This window comes from Rhyacophila brunnea, unplaced genomic scaffold (genome assembly GCF_057557595.1).
Source record: "Rhyacophila brunnea isolate RB1 unplaced genomic scaffold, BYU_Rbru_1.0 scaffold_35, whole genome shotgun sequence".
Lineage (NCBI taxonomy): Eukaryota > Metazoa > Arthropoda > Insecta > Trichoptera > Rhyacophilidae > Rhyacophila > Rhyacophila brunnea.
Genome location: NW_028233017.1, coordinates 1340626 through 1356001, shown reverse-complemented (window position 1 = coordinate 1356001; position 15376 = coordinate 1340626). Strand labels below are relative to the sequence as shown.

The window sequence follows — 15376 nt, the reverse complement described above, 5'->3', positions numbered from 1 at the left end:
ATTAATAAGTTAATTTTAATAACGGAAGATTATTTTGTTTACAAATCATTTTCTATAATTGAAAGTGCTTTGAAATAATAAAAAAGTTGTAAAAGTCATTTTGTAGTTACCTCAGATGTATATTTTTATCTCTATTCGATGATATTATTTAAAATTATGAAACACATATTTTACAAATTTTTTTATAATGTCTGTATTAATGAAAAAAAACATATTAAAAATTTTCGCTCAATCTTTTTAATCAACAACAATTGCAAAAATACCATTTCCGTTGTGTTGATACTTTACTTGTCTTATGATCAAGCAAATACTTAGCCGCCAAATCAAATAATTCCTTAATATTGTAATCATTCTTAGCACTGCATTCAAGATAAACATGCGCATCTATCTGCTCTTTAATCTTCTCTGCCTGTTCAATACTAGCTATTTTATCTTTATCATAGCGCGGATTATCAAGATCATCTCGAATATCACACTTCAGTCCTACCAGAAACATACCGGCTGTAGGCGAATAATTCTTCACTTCAGGAACCCATTTCTTCACTAAATTATCTAAACCATCTTTATTCTCAACTGTATAACAAAGCATAACAATATCCGAATCTCGATACGCTAATGGTCGCACTGAATCATACTCCTCCTGTCCTGCTGTATCCCAAAGCGTCAGTGCTACTTGTATATCATCGACTACCACATCCTTTACGAAATTGTCTACCACCGTCGGTATATAATCTTCGGGAAACCTGTTCTTCTTAAATACTTCTAGTAAACACGTTTTACCACATGCACCATCACCAACAACAATCACCTTTCCTGAGCTTCTACTTCTTTCCGCTCGCTGCATATTATTGACTGTTTATGCTTTTATTTAAATTAACAAAAATAGAAATTCGCAAAGGAGAAATAACCAATTGAAAATGTATTTGATTTCTCCTTTAATTTCGTTTTTTTATCTAAATCTGATCTTATATTATAAGATATGTTGTCTAATTTTTTGACATTATTCTAGATCTAATCAATAATCTTATTTGTTTGTTGATCGATTAAACAAAATGGATCTTCTGATGTATATGAGATCATATACAGATCTAAATTTTGTGGCAAAATATCTAGGTTAATAACGCGGTTAATAAGAATTCAGTGTGGTTTTTTAAAGTAGAAATTCCAAAAAATGATAATCAGTTTCGAGATTATGTAGATTTATGATATTTATCGTTTAGTAAAATCAACAAAAATTTGTTTAATATTTTTAAAATCGTTTTAACTGCCTTTTTTTATGTTTAGAACAACAAAACACCTATCATCTTTTTATAATACATTAAAGATTAATTTTTTTTTGGATTCACCATCATTTTATTTTTTTATTACTCCATTATTTCTAAGAAGGTACCCGGAACAATCACACAGACAGATATTTTAAATATTATTCTAACTTGAATGGGGTGTAAATGTGAATAATATTGATTTTACACGCTTTACAAGTGGATTTTTATAAAAAAAAGGTTATTTAAATGACAAAAAGGTTTATCTAAAGCTTCCGCTTTTTAAATATAGATTATAATATATTATTTCAATAAAATACATTGAAATTTGAGTGAAAATTTTTATTATTTTCCAATGATGTGTCATGAATTTACAATTATTTTTACCAAAGAACATTTTTAAGTCTGAAATTCGAAGAATGATAGTAGAATATATATAAAAATGGTAAACTAATATATTGGTGCATTTATTTATTCTAAAACCCCAATATATAATCGCAAAATTATCATGCCAGAAAAGATTTGTTCTATCGAGGTCAATAATATATCAACAAAAATTCTTGCTACGAAATTTATTGGTAAAAAAAAATATATTACTTGAATATAACTAAGTATTTTAAATTTTGGGACTTCTATAACGAATTGTATTAAAATACCCACTCTCCAAGCGAATATTTTTTTTTAATGATTACTGGTTTCTATGAAATATTACATTTTATAAATAAGTTTCTGTCACAATAAAAGCCGAATCTGCGAAAAAAAAATTGGCCAAGAAAGGATTGAACGATAATTTAAAATTTTATAGTAAATTTTAACATATTATAATTACAGATCAACTTAATTTTATTTGATTTAAAATATTAAGGATGATTCTGCTTACTTCTAAATTATAAAGAACGCAAAATAGAAAAATTCTTTTGTTGAAATGCTATCTATATAAAATATTTTCAGCTAAAACAATCGCATATTGTAACAAAATATAAGGTTTTTTTTTATATTAAAATAAATTTTCATTACAATGCATGCTTCATCATATATAATTTTACACAAATTCAATAATAATATTGCAACTAATGTAATTTTTCTGAATTTTAGTTGCTTTTTTTAAAAGGTATATTTATTTTTTTTCATTTTAGGCATCTAAAAATGCCTTCAACACATCAAATACGTTTTTTTATAAACATAACAATATTATCCCATTAGAACTCCTTAAAAATGGATTTTTTGAAGTAATTATTCCTCAAAAGGTTTTTATCACCATTAAAAATACAATAGTATTTAACTCATTGTATTATAGCTTAGCAAAGACCGTAAAATATTTTGTGAAATAAAATTTTAAGAAGCTAATTTGCCTTAAAATATTTTATAAAAATCGCATATGCTTAATACTGAATTTTACATATTTTAGATTCATTTTTTTGTGAGATAGGAGACGTTTATAGAAGTTAAACCGTAATGTATTTGTTTCTTTATATTACTTCTAACGTTTATAATTTTACGAAACTTTTATTGCAGTTACTCTTTGAAAAAAATCGATAAAATATAAATTTATTTAAAAAAGAAAAAAAATATATAAAAAATTAAACAAATACATACAACATATATATCGTTAGTTTAATTTGATGCTTAAATAACTAACAAAATTGACATTATTCCACGAATAAAATCAATAATTACTATTTAAAAAAACAAATATCTAGATTTTCATCATACTTTTCGATTTTTATGAACTAATTCTTTTCCTATTTAGCGTAAATATCCATCAATATAAAGATTCCATTTTGAATAAAAATATTATGAAAAAAAATACATGTATTTCTTGATTCTTGAAATTTTAGGGGTAAATATGAACCAATAAGTGACAAGCTTTAATATTTGTTTTTAGCCGATAAGATTTTTTTATGGAGATTTTCTTAAGATGGAAACAGAATATAATTTATAAAGCTTAAAATTAATCCTTTCCAAGATAGTCTATGTGGAATATAATTTATAGACTCTAAAAATCTCCAAATACCTATAAAATATATTCGTAGAAATGGTTTTAAAAATAATCGAAAAATACATGCCCCTACAAAAATAAATATTTTACAAAAAACCGAGGAAAATGTGATAAAAAATAGTAAATAAAGATGTGGTAAATTATTTTAAAAAAGTAAGATTTAATTTAAGGGAAAATTCTTATCTAATACATAAAAATATAGAAAAAATACTATAAATATGTATAAAAAAATAAAATAGGCAGTAAAAATTTTCTAATCCAGAAAAAGGAAATTTACAAAAAATAAAAATCAATCTATTTAAAAAATAAATTAACCGTGGAATATAAAAAGAAAAAATTTAATGGTTTATAAACTTTAGAAAATAGGATTCTTATCATCATTTAACACTTGAAATATATTTTACATGATTGAAAATTTATATTGGTAGTATAATTTTTAAGAACAAACATTCTTCTATAAAACAGAATTGACCATTCATCGTTACAAATTAGAAATTTAAAGAATATATCTGGTTCACTACATCTGGTATGAAATATATAAATATTTATAATGTATAAAACATGAAGGTTTATAATGCAGATGGAGACAATGAAGTCAAAATATTATTTGTTGGACCGGGTGGTTGTGGAAAAACTTCTATTCTTTCTGTATATAAAAAAGAACCTTTCCCGCCAGAATACATTCCAACCATAATAGATAATTTCTGTACACAAGAAACCATAGAATATGATGATGGTACCGAAAAAAGTGTTTATATTTTAATATGGGATAGCTCGGGTCAAAGTCCGCTAGCTGGACAAACAGGTATCAATTTTTCAAACCTTGATGTCATTGTTCTTTGTTATTCAGTGCAACATCAAAGTAGCTTTTTGTATTGCCAGGAGATTACATATAAAGAGTTAATTAATTACTCTCCGGATGCTGCTTTAATGGTAGTTTCTATGAAAGTCGATCTTCGTGATGATCCAAATGCAGAACCCGATGAGATTGTAACACAAGAAGAAGGTGAAGACTGGGCAAATACAATAGGTGCCTTTTGTTTTATGGAAACTAGCTCTAAAAAAAATATAAATGTGAATGAATTGTTTAAAAAAATAGCGAAATGGTGTCTTGATAATCTTTTTAGAAATCCTACCCAAGAAGACACGGTCAAAAGATGTTTTTGCTGCTAGTAAGTGTAAAAAAATTATGTTTATCTGGATATTCATCTCCCTAAGATTATATTTACTTTCTAATTTTTGAAATTTTCGAATTAAATAAATTATTAAGAATCTAAATTGTTAAGTTATATGAAAATTGAACGTAATTAGCAAAAAAAATGTGCCTATTGAGACATTTTTTAAATTAAAACTCCGTTTTCTTTCTAAAATAAATTGTATTTCTCTAAGCTTCCGATACAAAAATTACTGTCATTTAGTAAAGATAAGATATTTAACATCTAGACTTTCCATATAAAATAATTGAGGGTAAATGTTATGATTAATATCCAAAATTTTCCACAAGAGATCATTTATAAACAAGATTTATAATCGTCAACCGAAAAAAGCGAAAAATTTTTATGTAAAAAAATCTTAAAATTACGATATCATGTAAAATTAAAGTAGAATAACCAATTATATATCCATAAATTCAACCATTTTCATGGATGTGGATAGATCATTCTTATTATTATTTAAATCCTAAAATTTTCTTAGATAATTCAAGTGTTCATAAAAGCAAATTAATTAATATTTTATTTAAAAGACCCAACACTTTATTCTTGTATTATTTTCTAAAAGGAAATAAAAGAGGTGATAATGGAATAATTAAGAATTTATACAGCAAAGTATAAAAATTCTCCTTATAAAGTTTATCACCAGATAAAGATTTTATTTAGCGTACAAAAGATAATCACCATGAGCTCTTAATCTTCTTTTTATGATTTATTTTTAAATTTAAGTTTATTCAAACAAAAGAATGAAGTTGCATCAATTAGGAAAATAAGAATTCAGATATAAAAAGATCGTGCAGAAATTGCGACCATGTTTTTTACCATCTTTGAGAGAATGCAATCTTAAGTTAGGTGTGATAATACAATTCGAAGAGCGGTAAGAGCATAAGTTCTGTTTAAAAAGGGAAAAATATTTTAGCCCCATACTATGAATAAAAAACTTAAATAAAAAAATATAGGAAGATATAGTGCCATTATAATATTAAAAGATTTTAAATGATGATTTTTTTTTAAAAATTGAATATTTCTGATGGGTGTGACGCTAATTGGTGTTTAAATATGAAAATTTGCCCAATAAATTTTTTGACTTTATATATTCAAGTGCGATGATAAAATCAAATTTAAAATGCTCATTCATACAAGGCTTAAGATTTTCTGTTTATGTGTAATTTTCTGTAAAAACAAAAAAAATATAGAATACCGTAAAATACAGAAATAGTAATATCGTCATTGTTAATTGGTAAGAGAGGCTATTAAAAACGGATAAAATCTCTTACATTTTTTTATGGCTTTTTTTTAAGCTTGTTGCAGAGTTTAATAAAGGTTATATCTATTTGGTAGAATTATTTAGTTTTCGAGTTTTCACTATGTATTATATTCTTTAGTGGTTACTTCTGTGCGTAAATAACCCTTTCCCTATGCATAATTTCAGTCATTCTTCTGCAGCAACTATCTTACTAAACTACTTCTGGTGTCGAATTCCATTATACACTAATATGCTTAGATATCTAGAATCTTCTTAAGGCCAATATCTGAAGGAAAGAAACTGTCGGCGAGTTATCGAAAAAGGTTTAGTGTAAGGCAAATACAATGCATGGGAATATTCTACACAAATGGCCCAAAGGAATTATAAGGGGCTCAAATAACCCCATGATTTGTAAAAATTGATATATAACAGTTGAAGATTTAATATAAGAAAATCCAATAAAAACATGAATAAAATCTGAATTTAGTCTATATAAATATCGTTATTTATATTGTGAGAAGAAAATAAATATTTTTTTATAAATCATTTAAGAAATTTCTTGATACAGCGAATATTGTAAATGCTAAAAGCAATATAACCATTATTATAAAAAACGAAGAACATTCAAGAGTAAATTTATAAGTATTAAATGATTATTAGATTCTTATACGACGGTTTTTTTTCTTATTAAAACTCAGACTAAAAATTATCTTTAACATATTTAGAGAAAAAATGTGAGCATTTTTTAATACATTGTATAGTTTTTTCTTCCATTTTTTAATTTTCTTCTGCGGCCTTAATGGTTTTTCGATACTGTTATTAATAATATATTTAAAAATCATTTTTAAACTTACAATTAGATATTGATAAAAACATATCCTATTTTTACAGAGTATTTCGCTTTTTTATTTTTACGATTTCAATTATTTTTGTGTGATTATGGCATTACAAATAAGATATCTAAGTCAAATAAACTACCTGTTCACATAGAAAATCACAATAATTATGAACTTAAAGCGTATAAGTCACAATTTACTCCCCTGGTTGCATTTATTGGTAACTGAATGATATTTTCAGACACAAATTTTTGATTTTGGTTTATTTTTCAGTAAACTTTCATAGAGTAAACTTCTAGAAACGTTACATTGATTTTTTTTGTACTAACATTTAGCTTCTTAAATTCATAAATTGTCGCTTCTATGGTTAAGTTCTTACCATAATCACATTTATTATAAAAATTAATATTTGTTGTATATTTCAGCTGAAAAACTCGCCTAATTCAAAATCGAGTTCAAAGAACAGAACATTTATGAAATATAATGGATTCTTCAAAATATTCAGTATTTGTACCAATTATTGTATTTAAAAATCGAAATAACCCCATCAACCAAGGTCTTGTTGCTTTAACATTAAAATAAATAGGGTTCGTTTTTTACCGAGATTTTATTGGTCTTTAAATGTCTCAAAGTCATATTAAATCAACTAAATTTTCTTCTAATTGTAAATAACATACTTGTAAGATAATTCAACAGATAAATGGGCATAGAACCTATTTTAGCACCCTCTTTAGACATTAGTCCTGTATATATATTTTAATTTTATAAAAAGTATGGATTGGAATACCGCCAATTATGTTCACATTTTATTCCCCTATATCTAGAGGAAAAATATTTAAGAATTTCATTAAAATTTCCAGAATAAAACTATATCCATGGATACACATTTATTTATTTTTATGATCCTCGAGACTCATACGTATAGCCATGGCCAATTCCGGATCCTCATTCATTTCATCACCAGTTTTTCCAAACAATACCATCACAGAAGCATAAAAATCATCATCTGTTCCAATCACTGAATATTCATAAAACCTTTCACTCACTATTGAATTCTCAAAATCCTCACTATAGATAATCCCATCACCAAAAAAGCATATCTTTATCGAGCATTCCAATTCAATCGCATTATTTATGTCACTGATCATAGATTCGGGTGAGGAAAGTTTTGATCCAATCATCATGAAAATTGTTTTGGTGCTTTGAGTTTTAAGACACAAAGAGCGTCGACATAAGTCTACAGGAGAGAACTTTTCATTATGCTTACTTAAATCTATTTTTGACAAGAAATAGTTCAGACTATTTTTACATGTGCTTGGTGTCATTATGTTATAGTCTTGAATACACAAAGGAACTACACCGACTTCATTTTCTGGTGACTCTTCTAGTTTATTGTGGATTAACGATTTTATAACTTCTAGTTGGGCGATGTATCGACTTGGGATGTAGTCTTGGTTCTGGGAAGAGAATGAGTTGTCGATCACTATCATTAAGACTTCGGGCATTTTATAAGGGTGCTAGAAACAAATTATACTGTCATAAAATTTGGTATAAACAAACAAAATCGTTATGTTCGATTAATGTAATGCTGCCATTTTATATTGACGATAATCCATCTAAGCTTGCATTATTGTATGAAATAAAAAGATTTTTTATGATTATGATTTCATTTGTATATTCTTAACCTATCTTTAAATTTTTTTATTCTTACTTTATTGCATAATAAAATATCGATGGTCTAAATTCATAGTGATTAATTTTTATTTATGGGCTATATTTATAGTCGTAATTTTAGTTTTTGTTCTCAGGCACAGCTTGCTTGATACTCTGTACACACAGTGTATTTATACTTTCGGCTATCTTTTCCTCTCCACAGTCTTCTTCAATACCCCTCCTTCTTTCGAGACCTATTAATTCAAGGGTTTTTCTCAATCCCAATGTTTGAATATATGCCTCAACCTGGTTTGTGACATCTAGTTCCTTCAGGTACCTTCTATGATATCGTGTAACCACACCGTCCCATGTTATAACATATGGAATAATTTTTGTCTTGCTAAATTCATATAATAAGTAAATAAAAATGCTGGTTCTTATTGGTATAAATAGTATTCATTTCCATAATATATAATTTAATCTAAATTTTATCAATAATGACACTACCCGATGAGTTTACTTGTTTGATCAAATTTTAAAATATTCATGTAATATTAATCCAACAAAAGAAATAACTTCATGTGAACTTTTATATAATTTACTTAGACATAACATTTAATTTTTGATTTTTTTGGGGTTTGAGTGGCTATCTTAATGTGGCTTTATTATCGAACAAGTGTAAATATGAATTTTGTATTATCCAAAAAGTGTAAATATGAATTTTGTATTATCCAAAAAGTGTAAAGATATATTTTTTTATCATTCAACAAGTGTAAATATGAATTTTGTATTATCCAACAAAAGTAAATATGAATTTTGTATCATCCAAAAAGTGTAAATATCAATTTTGTATTATCCAACAAGTGTAAAGATATATTTTTTTATCATTCAACAAGTGTAAATATCAATTTTGCTGAGATCTAGTTATAATTTAATTTTAAAAAATATTTAGGAATTATATACAAGAAGTTATTCAAATTAAAGTTACAATCTCGCAGATAAAATATTTAAAAAATGCTTTGAATCTGTTTTTTATTTTTTATTTATGGGTTAATTTTCTAATTATCAATTCCGTCTATTGAGATGCAGTCAGCCCATTATGAATATTTCATAACTCCTTGATAAATCTATGACACCTTCACCTGATCTATCTTCATCAACTGCTCTTCTTCTCTCAAATGAGATGTGTTCAGGTGCCTTGCGAATCTTATGTTTTATATGTATATTCTCTTAAAAACTATATATCAACCATTCCTATTTATTTTTTTAGTGAAAACTTGCTTACATTCTATCAAAAAGAATTTTATTTTTTTACAATATTTATTTAATACTTGATTCATACACTTAATTTAAACTACCCGTCAAAACCAAATAACCAAATATCAATTTACACAATATCAAAAGATGGAAAGAGAATTAAAATACGATCTAGTCGACAAAAGGCTAATAAAACACGAGCTAAATATAAAAAAGCAACTTAGAAATTGCATGATAAATACTAAAGAAAAGAAAACCATGCGAAAATATATCGATAAGTATTTTGAAGTAGAAGAGTGTGATAATTTATGGGACATTCTTGATTTAGAACTAATGGGAGAAGAACTTCAATTGTTATTCAAAGAAAGTAAATATAACAGAAAATTGGATGAAGTATTCGCTAATGAATTGGATTTAGATCATGAAAAGCGAGAATATACATATCAAGATATTTCTGATGCTGAAGTAGATTCTGAAGGGGAAGAAGAAAATGATTATGTTGAAAAATATAGTGATGACGATGAACTTGTTGATGATGAAGGTAAAAGCGAGGCTGAAATTGATTGAAGTAAGAATAAGATCATAAAATTCTATTATTCGCATAGACTCACTTTGTTTTTAAAAAAATATCTAGTTCAAATTATTATTTGGTTTCACTTATTCTAAATTAATTAAAATAAATACATTCTTCTAAGTTATCATTTAGAGTCTATCAAAGGTTTTTTGTTACCCTTCAAGGAACTCGCTGTAGGATTATATTAAATTATTTTTTAAATGTAGTAGTTTTTATTTATGGGCTAAATTTATAGTCCTAGTTTTAGTTTTTGTTCTCAGGCACAGCTTGCTTGGTTCTCTGTACGCACAGCGTATTTATACTTTCGGCTATCTTCTCCTCTCCAAAGTCTTCTTCAATGCCCCTCCTTCTTTCGAGACCTATTAATTCAAGGGTTTTCTCAATCCCAAGGTTTGAATGTATGCCTCAACCTGGTTCGTGACATCTAGTTCCTTCAGGTACCTTTTATGATGTCGTGTCACCACACCGTCCCATGTTATAACATATGGGATAATTTTTGTTTTGCACTTGTATATTAATGACAGTTCAGATGCTAGCAGGTCATATTTGCTCAATTTTTTGGATGTAAATTGTTTAATTATATATATTTTCTATTGAAAATATGACCTTCTTTAAATTTTATAGCACAGTGTTCCCTTTTTATAAAATTCATTGGAGTTGTTAGCATAAAAAAATTATTCTTATCAACAGATAAACATACAAATTCCACCAGTCATTGAAGAACGTTAGTGTATGATGAGAGACGACACGAGAAGTAGATAGTTAACAGAGTTTATGAAAAAGGCGGTTTTGGGGGTATGAAAGAACTGTATGTATATATAAGAGCGATCGTTGAAGAAAAAAGCGGTGGGTCTCTCCACAAATTGAAATCCTGTCAAAAATAAATAATAACTATTCTTAAGCTAGTAAAACAGCACAAAAAAGATATAAATCTTTAAATTATACAAAAATTTATATTTTTAAATTTTTGTCGAGGTCACACAATAGAATTAAGTAGATTACAAAGCCATCAAAGTATATATTACGCGTAAAACCATGATCAAATATAAATTTATAGCATTCAAGTTTAGAAACATAAATTAATATAAAATTGAAAAAAAGGCTTGAAATGTAATTATACAGGCTTTGAATAAAAGAAAGGTAAAACAAAATAATATTCATCAAGAAGTGTGATTTAAAGATAATAAAATACACAAAAAATAAGATTAGAAGGCTAATCTTTACAAGCTAATGAAAAATGAAGTATTGGATGTACGCTTCTATTTTATGGAATTCATAAGTTATGTGATTGATTTGAAGAATAAAATCAATACAAAAAAAAATATACTTTGCCCCCAAAAAAAAGTTAAAAATATAAAAATTGTGAGAATAAAAACAATAAAAACTTCAAATATTTTGTATTATGATTTAATAAAGCGGTTTTAGACTATAATATAAATTATAGTGAAATCTAAATCATAAAGAATAAATCTTTTTTTTTAAGGATCCAGATTTAATAAAACAATTTCAAACTATTTTTATGATTTTAATTGGCATATTTATCATAAGGAAAAAATAATTTCAATTTTAAACAATAATAGATAAGTTTGAGGATGTTATTCTGCACATACGATATTAAAATTAAGGCACAAGTCTCCGCAGGATTCACTTTCCAGTTTAAATACCCTGTACATCCATAAAAACAAAAAAAAATCATTTGCATGACAGTATATAAAACAGATGAAAATTAAATGAGATTTGAAAGAAGACTTTTATTATCTCCGATTATAATCTATTTTACCTCTAATGATGAAATAATCTTTTTTCTGGCTTGTATTCTTACATAAATGTATATTTACTTACATTCAGGGGTGAATTCTAGATTGTCTATGTGCGCTGTTAAATAAAAAAATTCGGACTACTTTCGATTATTATCTGTCCAATACGACAATGAACCTATAAAGATTCATTCAAATACCTATTGATCAAAACGTGTTCTGTTTCTGAGGGGCTCTTATATATTATTAAGTTTAGTATTCTATACACAGTTTAAAATTATTACACTTTTTTTCAAAGTGCTAAATAACACGGAAAATATTGAGATATTATCTTATACGACTTCGGGCAAAGTAGTTGAGTAAATCTATCTGTTCCACGGTGATTGTATCTCACATTTATTAATAAAAATGTCGGGGTCTACGGCTTTGTGATTATTATTAATTTATACATAATCATTAGACTGCCTATCTTTACATTTATTGAATTATTTAGCTCGATCTTAGAGCTGATGAATTTTTAAAAGCCAACCACACCTCAATGTAATTAAATATAATCAGTCAGTAACGGATGTTAAATAATCGTGTGATTGTGAATTTTTATAAGGTTAACTCTAATTATAGAGTTATGCTGCATATATCTATTTTCAAATGATTATTTTCTGATCAATATGCTATCCAATAAGTCTTTCCAAGTTGTTTTTACAATAATAATATTAGGTTGTTTGAATAGCCATGGTCTAAATTGTTAAAAAACCACACATATTTTCAGAAGCACTTTTTTTTATCTATAATTCTTTATTTATGGTAAATTGTATGAATAGTTTAACTATTTGTATGAATCAGTTTGTGTGATAAATCATCGTGTCAACTAAGACCAAAAATATGTTATTTGTCAGTAATTGAAATTCTGAATACTATGTAATTTTGTACAAAGATACAATGATTTGTCAAGATTTCATGCTAAATTATCAACATATAAAGCGTTTGATGTCCATTATTTTTATAGTATAGTTAAAAACCACAAGTATTTTAAATTGGAAGGAGAGATACGAACAGATTTTTTGATAAAATAAAACACGAGAAATATATTATATTCATATTTTAACAATCAATTCTTTCTATAAATGACATGGCTATGGCAACATATAAAGTGGCATTATACTTTGAAGTAAACATAAGCTTTTTAGCGAAGTAAATAAATGTAAACACTGTGTTTTAGAAGTTATATGCCGTAAAATCCTGAAAATATAAAAATATCTGCGATTTTAGCTTTCAAGAGAACTTCGGATATTAAATGATAAGAATTAGCCACTGATTAAAAAATATATCATGAAATTCTTTTTTAAAAATGTACGTTATTCGATTACCTTTGATTAACAAATAATATTATATACTTTCCGCACACTTTTTGTATTTTATTCAATTTATTACTAAAGAATTCGAATGTTATGAGAATTTACTTGCTTTGACTCTTAAAGGTAAAACAAAAAGAATTCATATTTTTAACCATTTCAAAGATTGATATTAAAAATTTAGACATAAAATGAAAAACTAGTTGGTGTATGCGGAGAAAGTCATCCTAATATATTGAAAAAATAGAAGAATTTTTTAGAATCTATAAAAAGAATATGAACATACAGATTCTCGAGTTTGTATATCAAATTTAATATCAAATGAAATTTGTACGAAAACATAAGTATAAATGACACTATATACAAAGTTTTATAAATGGAAAACTATATTTGTGCTAATGCTGTAAAACATAAGCTAAAATGAAAAATTTACTTATTGAATAAAAAAATAATTGCTAAAAATCAGCTCTTAAGTTATTTAAAGGGCGAATTTTGACCTTAATTTTCTATTTACAAGCACATTTAATGAATTTTATATAAATACAATCGACTATTCGCTTTTAAAATACCTGTTTTCTCTAAGATTTTATATTTTTATTTAATTTATTATCACATTAAGCTGGCTTGAATTGTTTAATACGTGGAAAACTAACATCTTTATATAATGTGGAATAAAACCTACATTTCGAATAAATTTATATTGTTTAAGGTTTTTATTTCTCGAAATGGCCTTTACATGAACATTTTATATGATTAACGTGTAGAAGTTTGTGTATGGGTCATTTAAAGAAAATCCAATCACATTGTCTATGATTTTAATAAAGATTATACGCATTTTGGAAAAAATAGAAAAAGATTTAGATTACGATTGTTGTAACATTTATTAAGAAAAATGTGCCTACTAAGTATCTACAAATAAAATTTAATGAGGTAACAGTATATGAAATTAATTGGTTTACTATATACTAAAAAGACCCGATTTCACATCATTAAAATAGAATTAGAAAACCCCTGTCTTTGACAAAATACCAGAAAGGTGTTGTCTTTATTTCGAACAACTTTGAGCAAGAATCTCCATTTTGCCATATAACACAAATAAAATAAAATTATTGATACATGCGGATAAAAACAAAACAGACCGAAAAACATCTGTTTTTGTTTCAATTATTTAAATGATTTCTTGAAAAAACCAGAAGAAGCTGAGATATTAAAGCTGATTGATGAAACCTTTACATGCGAATACTGGTATGCGTTTTTTAATACATACTATGTTTATTTAGTCCGTTTTATGTTATTTTGGGGCTTATTATGTTATTTTTGTGCGTATTATATTATTTTAGTACCTATTATGTTTTTAATGTATATTATGTTTTCTCTTCATTATAACGTTCTGCTAAATATTTAATTAATTTGAGCTTTTTTTAAATTTATAACGCTGAAATTTACATAATTTATATTATAGTATTACAATATATGCAGATATTTATTTTGTCGCGGGTTTTAATATTTTTTTACTTCGTTCTTATCCTAAATTTTTATTCTGTGTGGTATTTTGAATAAAAAAGTACTCAAACATCTATGGTTCTAATATATAAATACTTTGATTCAATATGAACTTGAACCTGTTTATATATCATGGGGTAAACATTTTTTTAGGTATCTAATCTTATTCCAGCCCTGCTTCGGAATGCTACTTAGTTCAGATTTGCCGATACTTCTCTTAAATTCGCCATCTTTCTCAATACAACATCCTATTACCAAACTTATTAGTTCAAGTGTTTTCCTTGATCCTAAAGTTTGTGCGTACGCTTCTGATTCATTTGGCATTCTTAAATAGAATCTATAATTTATTTTTTATTTATTTATGGGTTAAGTTTCCTTTTAACAATTTTATCTATTTAAACCTAGTTAGCGTGTTGGGAATATTGCACAACTCCTTGATGCATCTTTTGACACCTTCCCCTAATCTATCTTCATCAACTGCTCTTCTTCTCTCAAATGAGATGAGTTCAAGTGTCTTACATAAAATAGAATGTAATAATATTTGATAGATAATTTTAATAAGAAATCCACTGTAAAAGTTAAAATTGAACAATTATGTAAAAAAAAAGAACAGAATCTAAATCGTCGATAATTTGTAAAATTATAAACGCAAAACAAATTTCAAATCAATATTTTTATTAAATTATCTCGATGGTTTATCTTTCTTTCCTTTAAAAATAGCAAGCA

The 15376-nt window shown here is 26.1% G+C and overlaps 1 pseudogene; it reads right to left on the bottom strand.

Moving 5' to 3' along the window:
- Positions 1 to 232: 232 nt before the first annotated feature.
- LOC147067654 (ras-like GTP-binding protein rhoA pseudogene) lies at positions 233 to 844 on the bottom strand (annotated as a pseudogene).
- Between the last annotated feature and the right edge of the window lie 14532 nt (positions 845 to 15376).